The 16,231-nt window shown below is 46.3% G+C and overlaps 1 pseudogene; it reads right to left on the bottom strand.

The window, feature by feature from the left end:
* Window positions 1-6,384: 6,384 nt before the first annotated feature.
* Window positions 6,385-9,678, bottom strand: LOC136500904 (ETHYLENE INSENSITIVE 3-like 3 protein; annotated as a pseudogene).
* Between the last annotated feature and the right edge of the window lie 6,553 nt (window positions 9,679-16,231).

Genomic DNA, 16,231 nt, shown 5'->3' with positions numbered 1-16,231 from the left:
GCAAAGGTATAAGTGGTAGGAGCAAATTTATTTTTGGTGATCGAGACACTTAGAGAGTGTGATCACATTTAGAATTGATAGTTGTACTATTAAGAGGGCTGAAACTCTTATCAAAATGCGGTTATCAAAGTGCCACTAGATGCTTTAACTCATTGCATATGCATTTAGGATCTAGTGGAATGCTAACACCCTTGAAAACATTTGTGAAAATATGCTAACACATGTGCACAAGGTGATACAATTAGTGGTTGGCACATTTGAGCAAGGGTTAGGAACTTCACCGGCAGAGTGTTCGCCTGTAGAGTGCGAACAGTCCGACGGTGCCACCGACACCCTATACAGAAAAGACGGGGGGTCACTGTAAGTGATCGGACGCTGGTCTCGGTAGGACCGGAGCGTCCGGTCAGTGGTTGCGGTGAGCATGCGGTTTCGGTCTCATGACCGGACGTTGGCACAAGAAATGACCAGACGCTCAGGGTCTGAGTCCGGTCAGTATGACGTATGATGACATATGCAGCGCACAGGGGAACGATGTGTGACCAGACGCTGGGTGAGTCCGGTCGTGATTTTTCGCTTCTGGTATCTTACTGGAAACGACCGAACGCTGGTGTTGGTGCGTCCGGTCACTTTGAGCAGCGTGTCCGGTCACTACTTAAATGTACTGATGACCGTTGAGATCGGACAATCAACATTTGAAGCCGATGACACACGGCAAGCATCGGGCGACCGGACGCTGGGGTTCTACGTCCGGTCGATCTGACCTACGCGTCCGATCGCCCCGTGTTTAGTGCAGTGAGGAGCCCAACGGCTCTATTCATGGAGGCTCTCTATTTAAGCCCCATGGCCGGCTCTAGCTTACTCTCTTGGCCATTTGCATTGACATAGCAACCTTGTGAGCCTAACCAAAGCCCTTCCACTCATCTCCATCATAGATTCAACATCTTTGTGAGATTAGGAGTGAATCCAAGTGCATTGCTTGAGTGTTTGCATCTAGAGGCACTTGATGTTTGTGTTTCGCTGCGTGGTTCGCTTATTACTCTTGGTGGTTGCCGCCACCTAGACGGCTTGGAGCAGCGAGAATCGTCGAGCGGAGGTTGGTGATTGTCTCCGACTCCGATCGTAGTGATTGTGAGGGGTTCTTGACCTTTCCCCGACGGAGAGCCAAAAGGTACTCTAATGAATTGCTCGTGGCTTGTGTGATCATCATCTTGTGTTGGTTGTGCGGCATCCTATTGAGGGTTTGACGTGTGATGCCATTTAGCGTGTGAACCTCCAAGTGAGTGAATCACCACAACAAGAACTAGCTTGTCGGCAAGCAAGTGAACCTCGGTAAAAAATTATTGTGTCATCATTTGATTCCGAGGTGATTGGTCTTCATTGGTATTCATTCTTGTGATTGATTGGTTCACTCCTCGACTCGGCGGTATAACTATCTTGCTCACTCTCTTTATATTACCGTAAACTAGTTATCAAGCTCTTTAGTGTAGCTAGTTGTGAGAGCTTGTTAGTTTGGTTAGTGTGGCTCTTTAGTTAGCCTTTGAGAGCACACTAACTTAGTATAGTGGCATAGCCATTGTGTGATTAGAAACTATAGAAACTAGAATTGTGGTAGGTGGCTTGTATTTTTAGTAGGCTAGCGCAACACTTACTTCGCCTCATAATTGTCCAACCGGTTTGCTAAGTGTTATTATAAAAAAATTTTAATAGGCTATTCACCCTCTCTAGCTATTAGGACCTTTCACCCATGAAGAAAGTAGTTGTTGGGGGCGAAACCTAGCTTTCTGCTACTGACCGGACGCTGCTGTCGTCCTGACCGGACACGTTCGGTCGTCCCGACCGTTAGAGCGCGCGCGTTGATCGGAATCTGGACCGAGTCCGGTCTCACTCGATCGGACGTGTCCAGTCGCCCTGGCGCTGCTCTAGAACCTCTCTGGACTTGATCGGATGCTGTACTTTGTACGTCCGATCGTCCAGTGCCGCTACGTCCGATCACGCTGAAAACATTGACGTGATGAAGAATAGTGTCATCGGTGTGTCCGGTCACTGCTTCGCTCAGCGTTCGATCATAGCTGTTGATGCCTGCTGTTGCCGAGCAACTGATCGGACACGTTCGATCACTATAAGGGCCGCGTCCGGTCACCTTTACCGAGCTCGTTTCTTTGCGATCTTGTGTCCGGCTTGGTTCCCATCTTCGTGCTTGGACTATGCTTGATATATTAGGTCTTCTCTTATGCTTCTAGGGTCTTGCTTATGGTGTTGATCATGGGATCATCATGTCGTATTCGTCCAAGTCACGTCTTGTACCCTATTGAACTACAAAACAATTACTTGCAAATTCATTAGTCTAATTTGATTGTGTTGGTCATCAAACATCATAATCCAAAGTAAATAGGCCTTGGGTCCATTTTCCTTACAGGTAACTTACCAACCAAAGCATGGCAAAACAAAGAGGGAAGCGGTTAGAATCCTGAAGCAGTTGACCCAGTGCCAGCAACAACTCGGATAAGAGCTCGCCCGCCGACTGTCGTTACAGCGGCAGGGGCTATGCTCCTCCAACCCTTACCGACGAAACATGCTCAGGCACTGTCATCCTCCTTGGCCATCATCCATTGTTCCATCTCCTCCCTCCGTGGCCTGGCGTTGGCCACAGAAAAAGGAACTAAAGAACACTAGGAGCGAGCTCCGTCGCATCCACAGCTGCAGTAGGTCCTCCCCTCCTCGCCACACCCGCCACCTCAGCAGCCTCCCAGCCTCGTTCGCCCACCACAGCAGCCTCCCAGCCTCGTCCGCCCACCGCTGCAGTAGCTCCGCCCCTACCCGTCATATGCACCACCGCTGCAGCTCCAGCTCGACACCCCATCCCATCAGACGCCTGATCTATGTTCCATTTCCCGCTTATGGTCCTGCGCCTATGTCCCATGGATACAGGTTGAGCGCCCTGCGAGAGATTTGTCGGCACTGCATTTATGAGCCGGTGACATGGGGAAAAGCAGCAACACAACTACAGAGGGTATCAAGATCGCATCAGGAGAATCAGATTACAAAGTAGTCAAGCCGTTCCTTCGAGATCTTGCCAATGATTCGAAGCATGAAGCCAACCAATTCAAACTTGAACAGGCTGAGGGGAGGACTGTGGATGCATTTCAGGACCCCTTGCTGCAAGATATCCTTCTATGACATAGACCTCCTCCCCAAGCTTGGGATCCTCTTGCTGACAACAACATCAATCAATTTGAGCCCAACATTCAAGTGTTTGAAGATAACAAGAGGAAGGAATGCTCCTACCTCCAAAAGGACAAACAAAAGGCTACCTACTCAAAGGATCAACATCCAGGCCAGTCTGTGGGAAAGCTTTCAAGCTAGCATCTTTCAAGTTCTTTAGATGTTCGTTTTGCCTGCCCTAATCATCACTCGGCGTGGCATGCCTTTGGCTCCCACCTTGCCACCATGTAGGAGGAGACTTGTCAGTCTGCTCAACCCAAGGAGTCTCTGGTCATACCAAGAAGTTTGGCTTCTCCATTGGGTCTCAATCACTTTCATAAGTCACAAGATATAGCTACAGCAGGGCCATCTCAGCCACCCTCTCCACAATTCCATGCCATAGAGGCAAATTATGCATGGTCATCGATCAGAGCTCCTCCCACCAACGGGTGGAAGAAGGAACAGTGTCAGCCAAACCCACTTTCAAATATGCACCAATCAGATAGACAGAGAAAATTCCTTGAGCACGTTAAAGGACGCTGCCTTAATTGCCTATCTACCGACCATCGTGTGGCCACTTGCTGTCATAGAACAAGATGTTGGCATTGGTTAAATGAGGGTCATAGATCCTTCTCCTGCCCTAGGCGCAGACCTCACCACCACAACCGAATTGTGGAGGACCATGACTTGCGTCGGCGAGGGCCCATGGACGACTTCTACAACTCTATGGGTCATCGTCATGGCAGGGGCGATCTTCATGGGTCCCCTCCTCCTTGCTCTAGTCCTTCGTCCCCCCCTTTATGTGTACTGGGTTGCATAAGGAGGCCTTATCTACTTTGGCTCATGGAAACGACTATGGCTACGATAGGAGGAAAAGGAAGATAACCAAGCACGTCACCTTTGCAACTCCACTCTTCAAGGTTTGCAATGATGAGTTGCCAACACTTTACGATGACAGCAACTTCCTTTTCTTGGGTAACGCCTCTACTCCTGGCCAGAGCATTTACTCATATGACCCTATATTGTTTGAGTCACATATCTCTATGTCACCAATAGTCATTCCCTGTTCAACATCATCACCATTAGTACAGGTTAAGAGCAGAATCCTTAAGATGCTAGAGGTTGCAGCTGATTGTGCATGGTTTACTCCAACAGTGGGTGCCGTATCAACCATGGAAGTTGACCAAGTGACCTTGTTTGAGAGAGAGAAGGTTCCATTGAGCATACAAGAGGGCACTACAGCAGATGCACCTGAAGAAGTATAGATAAATGACTCCATCACAATGTTCCCACCACCACTAGAGGAGTTTACTGATCATCTTGTTCACCCACCAACAAATGAAAAGATAGAAGTAACTAAAGAATTGTTGGTGTATAGGCGCAGGAAAAAGAGCGTGAGCGAAGAGGAGCATGAGACACGCAAAAGTGATGATGGCAATATGGTGCCATCACTAACTCCACAAGAGGTTCATGTTGCGGCAACGCCTCTACTCAACAGGGCTACTGGGCTACAAGACTCTGAGCAAGTTGTGCAAACACAATCACTAACAAGAACTCTAATTATTGAGAAGCTACCTGAAGATATCATGACTATTGAGCAGTTTATCGACCATATCACTTTACCGATACCAGCACCTTTGTTGTAATTGCCACCAAACTTATCAGAGTATCATACGACTGAGCAAACACAAACACCCACAAGAACTGAGATAGTGACAATGCAAGATAGCCAACGAAAAAGTTGCAAACTAGCAGAGAAAGCAAAGAGAACACCAGGGAAGAACTCAATGCAACTAACACAAGATGTGGGTGCTAAAAAGTTGGGGGATCCATCTCCTTCCTCAACTGATGCCTCAAGCCCTAATGAGTTTAATCACTTAGGGCAGTACTTGGACCGTCCGCTAACCAAACAAAGCATGGAGGCACTCACGGCCCTAATCGAGCACGGACAACCCAAGAAGGTGAAGAAAACTCGAATGAGTGTGGCGTAGTTGGAAGTTTTTTCTAGGACAGTCCGGTCAAACTTGCCTTCAACATGTTAACTCTCTACCTCGCTTCAGGGATTCTAAGTCTGGTGTTGCTTTCGGTCAGAGGTGGTGGTGTTTCTTCTTAGTTGTTGTTGATCTCTGTGTTGTGTTCCTTTTTCTAGTTGTCAGTTAGTCATTTCCTTCCCATTGCAGTTGCTATACTTGTTTTTTCTTGTTTAGTTTGTGCAACTGAGTTGCTAGTTGGGTCGCTTTTGACCAAGTTGCCTTCAACATGTTAACTCTCTACCTCGCTTCAGGGATTCTAAGTCTGGTGTTGCTTTCGGTCAGAGGTGGTGGTGTTTCTTCTTAGTTGTTGGTGATCTCTGTGTTGTGTTTCTTTTTCTAATTGTCTGATAGTCGTTTCCTCCGCATTGCAGTTGTTATGCTTGTTTTTTCTTGTTTAGTTTATGCAGTTGAGTTGCTATTTGGGTCACTTTTGACCAAGTTGGCTCAAGGTCGAGCAAGTTATGGGGCAAAGTCATTAGTTGTTTGGGCGATGTTTCGTTGGTCAGGATTAGTGGTGCACTTTCTCAGTTGGTGGTTTTTTTATCCAGTTTCCACTTAAAAACTAGGTCGACACTATATTTTTATTTTCTTCGTCTAATAAAAATCGTGGTAAAGCTTTTGGCGTCCCTTCTTAAGAAAAGAACACTGGGAACCGGTAAAGCTGGCTTCTGGGGCTCTTTGCCATTAAACCAAAGGGAATAAGGGATTATGCATGATTACAGAGGAAGGGTACTGCTAACCTCCGATACCTCCGATCAGCCCAGAAGTGAGCCTTGGCATTTCGCCAAGTGCAGGCGTCTGCCATGGCCGCTGCAGCGCTGCTCACGCCTGCCATTCGCGCAAGATTACAAATGCATGCCCACGCAGAAAAACAAAGACAAGCAGGACACAAAGCTACTGCAAACCTCAAAAAAAAAAAAAAACTGTACACGGCAATAAATAAATAAAATAAAATCCTTTAAACGGCTGCGGAAATTCTCCGCCAGCAGCTGAACCACGAAATACTAACTTGCTCTACAGGCTAAAAGTTCACTGGATCGGATACGGACGGATATCACCGATATTACATTTGTTTTTATATTTCTGTCCGGATTCGGATTCGAATACGGATAGTGTCAACTATGTCAGATAGAATACGATTGGATATCGACATCATAAATATGCGATTTGAGTATTCAGATACGGATACGGTATCGGATGTTGGATATCCGGACTCGGATATGGACAGATCTCAACCCCTCTAAACGGATTCGGTTTCGAATACGGTCGGAAAATATCCGTACCGTTTTCATCCCTACTTACAACGATATGGCATTTGACATCCAGTACATTATTCTTGTTATTATATTACAAAGCAATGGCCATCTCAGGATGGCGCCGCGAATGGGTCACGAGCTGCAGCAGCTGCATTCAACACCCAACACTCCACCAGCATGTCACCCAACTCTCCCCGTAGCAGGCTGCGCGAGCATGAACCACCGATCCACACCACAGTTATGCACTGGACACTACAAACAGGAGAACCAGCCTGGTAAGTAATTTGACACGCAGGCATATGTCACGACACAAAAGAAATACTACCATTTTACTTGCAGATTCATATAAGAGAGGTTGTAGGTAACCAAAGAACTGGCATTCAAAGACAAACTACCTGTGTCATGTGCCCAGGTACGGCATCAAGTCCTCGTCGTCCACCAAGTCATCAAAGTTGAGCATCGGACTACTGAAAGGAACGAGGCTGAAAGGAATTCCACCAAAAGTGCTGTCTCCGGCATCGCCGAAGAAAAGGATCGTCCATGAGCTGCTGGTGGGTCTCACCAACGATTGTCCCAGAATTCCCACTGCCTGCCGTCGGGAGACTGTAAGAACCATTCGCGACGAGAGCACCTGTCCCCATGATAGGCGCTTGGTGATCCATAGGCAGTGGTAGTGGCTGCTGCATTGCCAAACCCTGATGAACAACCGGTGAAGGATTAAAACCAATAGGCCCAAGACCAATATCCTGCCGAAAGGAGTGTCCAGACCATGAATTGGCAATATCACTGCCTTCACAAGCCAGGTGATGGTCGCCCAGATAAGTGCTTGATTGAGCAGCACTTGCAGCCTGGTTGCTGTTGTAGTTGTTGATCACAGCACCAGGAGATAGAAAATTCCCTTGACAATCTCTGTGCTGCTGCAAAGCTCCAATTGTAGGGGCATGGTTAGGGCTCGTTGGCTGGTTAGTCATGCCCAACACATCAATTGGGTCAATAAAGTCCATATTATCAGCTGCTTTGCACACTACTTCTGGCTGATTGTCATTTCTTTGTGTCACTTCAACCTCAACCTCAGCAACTGGAGGACGGGCTGAGGGCCTTCTCTCCTGTTGAGATTTAGGTTTAGTCGTTTCTTCCTTGCTAATAGCTAGTTGTTTGGAGGGTTTATCTTGACGCTTTCTCTTAGGCACTCTAGTTGAGGTCTGCTCTCCTCTAATCTGCAAAACAGGCTGAGCATCTCCCTCATCATCTTTGGATGATGTAGAACGAGGAGGTTGCTCCAGGCGGTCGACATCATACTCGTCACTGCTGCTATATATGCCCTCAGTTCTGTCCTCTGAAGTACTATGCTGGGCAATCGGTAGTAAAGCACTGCCAAAACTGTGAATAGACTTCTCCTCGCGTTGTAAAACACCAAGCCAAATGAGGCTCTCTTTTGCAGTCATTTTGTCCTGCAGACACTTTGATTTCCTTACACGATTTCTGATCTTATCGAAGTTTGGGGCCATGTGCTTGATCACACCCGTCAGAACACCAACTTTCCAAACCTTCTTCAGATCATGTGGTTTCCTGTACGGAGGCACTTCTCCCTTTGGAAGGCCCAACGCAGGCCACCATGGCTCATTCCCTGATGGCCACCAAGGGGGCGGGACTCCCTTATCCAACGGATAGCTTCGCTGCTGTGGGCTGCAGTGTTGCATCAACGCTGAAAGTAATGAACCCAGAGTGCCATCTTGGAGGTCCATCAGGCTATGCTGGTTCATGGCTCCACTGCTCTTAGGATTACTCAGCATCGAGTGCTCAACCTCGTACTTTACAATCGCTGCTGGCCCATTCTTATCAAACTTCACCTTCTCCTTCCACCAGGCCCTAATGTTATCCGATGCGCCACTAACAGGCTTCCCTTTCTCAGGAATAATCCCATACACGAACCCCCGTGCATTGCACACCTCCATCAGCTTGAGCATGTACTTCAGAATCCCATCCTGAGCCCTCGTCATCTTCTTCCGGAGAGCTTGATCTGAAATCTTCTTTGTCTTGGACTTCTCCAGCTCCAACCGCTGCAAAGCGAGCTTCTGCTGCCTCTCCCTGATCCTCTTGAGCTTGACCTTGTCTTTCCACATTCGCCGGGCAAGCTCTTCAGCATCAATCTCCTCGTCACTGACATCATTCTCGCTTAGGTTGTCGATGCCATCAACCTCGAAATCTGTTGCGTCCCCTAACTCGGACGCAATAATAGCAAGATGGTCCGTCATGATCACTTCAAGCAGTCAGCTTCCTTAACCAAGTTGCATCACACCATCAAACTTGCAGTACTCAGTTGCTTTGTATTCTCGCTCATCAAATACCCGAATGAAGAATCTATCGCAGCAACCTGCCAAGTATATGCATGTGGTCAGAACCTTTTAAAGAAAAAAAAAGACTACAATGCAAGTCACTAAGGAATAGTCTTACTGAATGAAACTAAACAGCCTATGTTTTCTGGCAATCAGAACATTTAGCACACTGCAATGATCGAACTACACACAGTAGGCAAAAATGAAAAATTAACTAATCCATCCGATTCAGTCAGTTCAATGGGGACTCGGAGCAACACACAGTAGGCAAAAATGAAAAATTAACTAATCCGATTCAGTCAGTTCAACTGGGACTCGGAGCAACCCTCGCAGACTCGCAGTCCAAAGACATCCGTAGCACTGCTCGAGCCAAAACTACATGCATGACAGCTAGAAAAAACAAATCGATATTATTCTACAAACACGACCATTGTCCGAAACAAAAGGAACTTGAACCCGAAAACCAATCCAACGACCGCACCAACCATCCCCAACCACCCGATGATCCCTGGACTACCTCGGTCCGACAGAGCAATCCGAATCCCGAACGAACCCTAACCCACGCAGGGAGCGGAGGACAGGCACGATTCACCGCCCGTCGGACACCGCCAAAGCACTCCCCGAGAATCAATCGCAGCCGACAACAGGAACTGCTCCAACGAAGTCGTCGATTCGTACCTCGTCGAGGGGCGGACACGGACACGGACGCGGCGGCGGAATCCGCGAGGAGAATTTCGCGGCCGGGTTCGGAGGGGGGTTCGCGTCGCGCCGCCTCCGCTGCGGCTGGTTTTTATTTGGGAGGAAAATTGGAAGGAGCAGGGCGGAGCGGCGGCGGTGGGAACCACACGCACGAGCGCCAAAAAGGCAACCCGCATTCGTGACGCGACGAGCCGAATTTTATTTTTATTTCCTTATATAATAATTTTTCTATAAATAATATAGGTAGAAATAGAAATACAGCAAAAACACGGTTGGTGGACATGCATTTGTAGTAAAACAAAAAAAAAACAGAGAAAGAGAAAGACAGTTGGTGCTGGGATGCTATGTGCCGCGATGTCCGTCTGCGCACAGTCGCGTGTGAGGTAGGCCACACCGCATCTTCCACGGAAGATCCCGAACTACAGAGCTGTGTCAGCCGTGATATTGTTGTTATTTTTTATACCAGGGCCTTATTTAGATTGTAAATTTTTACAATCTGGATACTGTAGCACGTTTCGTTTGTATTTGACAAACTTTGTTCGATCATAGACTAACTAGGCTCAAAAGATTCGTCTCGTGATTTACAACCAAACTGTGCAATTAGTTATTTTTTTACCTACATTTAATGCTCCATGCATATGTCCAAAAATTGATGTGATGTAGAAAGAGTAAAAAAACTTAGAATTTTGATGGGATCTAAACAAGGCCCAGTACTCCCCTAGTAGATCCCGAACAGCAGAATTTCTTTCTATAAATGTAGAAAAGAATTGTTTGATTTTTTTTTGAATTTGAACTGTTTGATTTTTGCAGCGAAGAAAATTGTTCTGTTCTGCTTCCGTTATAACGGGCCAAATTTATCCTGGCCACAGGCATCTCTATACTTCAAAAGCGAGAAATCGACCGTCCGCTGTGTTCTCGTGATTCATCGAGGATCCAAGAAAGCTGTACGTGCTGCGAACCAGAGACGACTTCTTGCAAATTTTATAAAAAGAAATTAAACAAATTGTAATCAAAATTATCGGAAGAGCTTGGGGTCAATTTCTTGTGATTTGTGAACCCTCGGTGCAAGGACAGCTCAAACGCGGGGAAACCAAGCTGTTCTTGGTGTGTCGTGACGTGGGAGAAGAGTTGGCGTTTGGCAAACCTTCTCGCCGATCTCACGCACGGCATGACGGCGGCATTCCTGATTCCTCTGTTTTTTCGAGGCCATGGATTCACCGGATTTTGACTGTGAAAAAAAAATGCTCGTGGTTATCGCCTGCCATTACGACGATGATGCACTGCTGATTCAGTCTCCAACCATCCGTCGCATCTGCATTTTCCATCTACAGCAGTGGGCAGAGGTTCGTTGAACCTGGACACCCTTCCGAGTGACCTGTCGTCGAGTGAAAAGCGTCCAGGTTCGATGTATCTGCTACTAGGGACCCAGGAAGACGACATCGCTTGTTTTGGTCCGAAATGTAACTTCTTAAGGCCGGCCCATATGAACGTTTAGGGATGGATCCAGCTTCCTACAGTTTTAGGCCGTGTTGGTTGCATTAGGATGAGCTGGCCCAGGTACGAAACAGCGGTACAAGGCCCGGTTGGTGTTGCACCATCTTTTTCTGCTGCAAAAAGTTTATTTTATATCTCTCAACTACGTGTTGTTGTAGTATAATCGCCATATAGAGCTAAATATAAATTGTAGAGGCTTCTGAATAAATTTCGGTGGGACCTAAATATTTTATTTGGATTATCCCCATCTATTTCTATGTTTTTCCTGGAATTTTTAGAAGTTTATATACATTTTTATGTGGATTAATAATCTTATTTTTTAACTAAAAAGGAGAAAAAAAATCGACTTCAAAACTACTTCAAAAAGGAACAAGAGGCAATTTAAATCATTTTAAGAGTTCAGAGCTATGATGTCTAGGTTTGGAGTTCGAGCAGTAAAATCAGACTACCACAATAGTTAATGGGGTAAAATGGATTTTCCCCTTCTTTGCACTTTGATCAGCTTGTGTATTTTTTTTATGCAAAACGTGCTTGTGTGTTACAATAGGACCCGATACATCTTCAAATAAATTTTTGTACCATCGCTGGATGCGAGTCGTTCTAACCTGTATGAGCACAGGGCCGTGTATCCATGTCATGGGATGTGGAGGGCATAAGAGCATTTTGGAAAGTAAAAATGGCTATAAGAATCCATTCGCTCTTTGATATTAGATACACATATGGATATAGATATAAAAAAAATATACAAAAAGTATTATTGTTATGATACCTAATGGGTTCATAAACCGGGGGTCTCCAATGGACCCGCTTTTCCTGCAAAACCTGACCCAGCAGGCTACGCAGCGACAACGCGCGCCTGGACCGGCCCAGATACATAATGACAGGCCGAGACAACGATCCGATCCCCGGCCAGAAGGCCTGGTCAAGGTGGAACCACAGTCTGACTCTGACATTTTTCTCCGACCGAGGATACGTCGGACCTCTGCTCGTTGCTCTTTCCCGACCGACATGGTCGGGGCCGACTAGGAAACGACCGACTGGGGACGCCCGCTCGGTGAGGCCCCGGGGATCAGGCAGAGCAGATAAGGTAAGGCGCTTAAGTCAACCGTAATACCGAGGACCGTACTCTGCCATGTCCCTGCGCACCTACAGGACAGTGCCACCAGGCCATGCCAAACGGGCACTATACAACCTTCCAGACACGTCAGAGCACAAACAATATTATAGACGCGATGTTTGTCGTACCAGGTGAACACGATAGAGCCTGCCAGATGCGTCTGAACATAAACAGTATTGTGGACGTCGAAGACCATCTTGTACCCGATAGCGTGGGCAACTAGGTAGCACACGTATACACTCTCTCTCTTTCTCTCTGACTTATAAGGCCATCCCTTTCAACAATAAAAGGGGATACGCTCTCTCCCAGCAAAGGGGGCTAGACGACTCGAGGAACTCAATGACCTGAGGACTCGAACAGCTCAATAGCTCTAGAACTCGACGGCTATATAGAGCATACGCTCTAATACTTAGCAGCACGTTAGAGCACCCATCACTCTCTTCCATTCGGTTTAGAGTCCGACCGGACCTTTAACATCCCCCTTCTCATTCCTACTCGTTTATAACCCCACAGGCAAACTTCGAGCATCTGGGCTCAGGAATAAAGTCACCGATCGACTGAAACTGGACGTAGGGCACGTTGCCTGAACCAGTATAAATCATGTGTCATTGAGTGTTAGGCCACATCCGATCACAACGCACGACAAAATTACAAATATTTACTTGTTGGTCAAATTTCGCACCGATAATACCAAATAAACATCATTAGATAAATCACGTCATATATTTTTGTAGTAAACATATTTAAAGATACAAGTATTAATAATATTTTCTAAAAATCTAGAACGTTTAACTCCTCAGAGTGCGAGATGTGCACTTATTTTCGAACGGGGGTACAGATGAAAGACCTGGTACAAGGCCAGTTTGGTCCAGCTTTGCCATGCCTTGCTAGCAGCAGCAAGTGAGCTAAATTGGCTCTTTCGTGCCAGTTTCAAAAAAAAATTCTTGCCAACGCAAGTCTGAACGCAAGTTTGCCTATTAATCAAATTATATCCTTTTTATTTTAGCTGAACAAGGTTATGTAGATGGAGAGAACCAAACGCCCCCATTCTCTTTTGGCGAGATTGTTTTGAGGTACCCTTGACTGAATTCATCTTGACCTGATCTTGCTCGAACAAGGGCTAGAGAAAATAAACATGTGCCACTCGTCCTATCAAAGCACAGAGTAAGGGCTTGTTTGGTTCCTCTGGTTTGAGCACCTGGAATAATTCTAGGTTAGAATGGTTCACTAATTTATACAATCTTGATAAGCTGAAATTATTCCTAGCTCCTTCCTAGCCATTGTTGCGCCAGTGACGTGGTGCGGAAGCTCGACAGAACAATGGTTGTCAGCGGGTGGATTGACTGAACCGAAAGGAGGTTGCACACTAGAGCAGGGCAACGAGAACTGTTGTTAAGAGAAAATGAAGTGTCAGCTTGTGGGAAGTGTGGAAGTGCCACAACTGAGGACGGGAATGGATTGACCATTTGTCCACAATTATATAGGGAGAAGAGGGAGAGAGACGAGTGAGCAATCAACCATCCGAGGAGGACATATGCGATGTAGCACCGGTGTCGAGCACCCAGGTGTGTTGAAGCAGAGTACCGTGCCATCGTCCACTCTATCACCGAGTGCTGCTGGTTGCGCCAGCTTCTCAAGAGCTCCATCTACTCCTACCCTCCACCACGGTTGTCTTGTGAGACAACGACAGTGTTGTATACATGACCACAAACTCCGTCCATCACCACTGGACCAAACACATCAAGATTGACATTCACTTCGTCCGTGTCGTCTTGGCGTTTGGGCCAAATTTGGACGTGTAGCATGTCCTACATGTCTGCGCACATGTACACGCACATGCAAGTTTTTGTGGCCTGCACATGGTTCGTACCTTCATCCAACTTGCCATGTGCGGTTGTGGATCAATGCCTTGATCGCTTAAAACCTTGATTTCAAAATTCCTATTTTGATGCGTGCCAGAGACGAAGGCGGCGTTGAAGACCGACTTGTACTCTGATTATATTAGATTCGGCGCAGGTTGTTGACGTCACCATGGATGTATTCGCTGGCTTTCTCTCTCATATTGATCTTCGATGGATCGGAATCCAGGACTTGGAACTAATGCTACGGCCGATGGTCATCGTAGGCTGATGGCCTATGGATTAATGAACTCAACGTCTCCATGCACGATAGTTGTTGCCGCAAACTGGCTCAGGGTGCCCAGTTGATGATGTGAGCCGCTGCCCCAGAGTGTCCAATTATCGAATCATCGCAAGTCGATGAAAGTTGATCCCGCTGGCGACGTGGTTATGATCTTGAGGTCCGTCGAGCTCTCGATTGCGAAGTCACCAAAAGCCCCTACTTGGCGTGCTAGCTGTCGGTGTTTGATGACCGACAACTCATCACGGGGTTATCTAGAACGATGATTGAAGGGCTTCGGTGTACGCGGAACTCGACAGTAAACGCAAAGCGATGAATAGTTTATACTGGTTCGGGCCCTCGTGATCGAGTAATAGCCTTTACGTCCAATCGGCAAGTTGCCTTTTGTGTTGGATTGATTTGTATGATTGTTTGTCATGATCTGCCGATCTAGGGAGCCTTGCCCTCCTTTATATATCCCAGGAGGAAGTCTCCTAGTCGGTTACAATGTAAGAATCCTAGTAGGATTAAAGGGTAGCAATGCTACTAGAATTATATGTGGAGAATTCCTAGTCGGACTAGATCTTCTTCCTTTCTTACGGGGTACCCAGAGACTATGTCCCACACTTCGTCTGTGAAAAGGTCACCATCGGTGAAGTCCGTGTTCTCCATGTGCCGTCCTCGCATCAGTTCACCGATATCATGACTAAGGGCTTGTTTACTTATTTTTGTCCAGTCTATGCGTCTGTGAACCTCCCGTTACGACTGGGGGGTTAGATATGTATATATCTAGGTGTCTAACTGTAATCGTAATTGAGTCCTATGGCTGTATATATAAAAGCCACCCCTCCCTAATTGTAATTGTAATAGAGTCCTATGGTCGTATATATGAAACCACACCTCTCTCTATCTCTTACTTGTTTGGACTTCGTATCCACCAACAGTTGTTGCGCCCAAATGTCACTTGGAGATCCTCATACGAGGCATTGTGACTTAACATGTATATAGGAAGAAACCCAACTTCTCCTCCACCGTGATCCTTGTATCAACGACGAGCCTTTTCCTTCTAAGATAAGTTACCACTTCTTTGAAGATGTGTGGTTCCATCCTAAATGTAACTTGAAAGTTCTTAACATGTTCCTCAAGGAGTCGATGAACCTTAACCTCACTGTTTCTTCCAATGTATGACATTTCTTCTTTCCCCCTCTAGTAGAACCGACATAAGGCAAGGAAAAGAGACAGCATAATGTCATCGTCTTCTTCCTCCCTCCTCTTTCTAATACGATCTCACAATGAGATACTCATTCTAGAACTAAAGCATATAAATTTATAGTCAGATAGAAGCTAAATAGAAAAAAATGAAAGGCATTGAGATTTAGGTTTCATAACAGATGTTGTCACCATGTAAAAATGAAATAATGTTACATTGGAGAATCAAAATAATAAATTAGTAAAGACCCCATATCTACCTCATGGCGTTGCACCCATATGATGACCCTCCCAAAGACATGACCTTCACTTGGGATATCTCCATCTTCATAATGTTTTACGAATAGATTAGAGTTCTGCATTACAGCTAGAACTAACTTCCCATTTGGCTGACTGGTGAGGTTGTTAATCACTTCTGTCAGCTACCGAATTTTTCCATAGTTGTGTACATCTGAGCCCTGAAAAAACACAAAAAAAAACAAAAATAGGTTTATAACTATGTTGGTGTTTGATGACCGGCAATACGTTATGGGACTATCCGGAACGGCGTATGCAAAACTTGATGGTGAACTCAAAGACAAAGATTTATATCGGTTCAGGCTGCTGAATAGCGTAATACCCTAGTTCAATTATTGTGTACTCCCTCCATACCTAGATTAGTTGTCGTTCTGGGCTCTAGGCCCGTTTTCACAAAGAGTGTCGCTGTTGCAGTATGCAGTTGATGCTTGATGCGTATGCCCCTAGCCAAGCAGCCCGTTGCGCTGCGCG

The sequence above is a fragment of the Miscanthus floridulus genome, chromosome 13 (genome assembly GCF_019320115.1).
Source record: "Miscanthus floridulus cultivar M001 chromosome 13, ASM1932011v1, whole genome shotgun sequence".
Lineage (NCBI taxonomy): Eukaryota > Viridiplantae > Streptophyta > Magnoliopsida > Poales > Poaceae > Miscanthus > Miscanthus floridulus.
The sequence above is the reverse complement of the archived record's forward strand: the minus strand, read 5'-3'. Positions and strand labels throughout refer to the sequence as shown.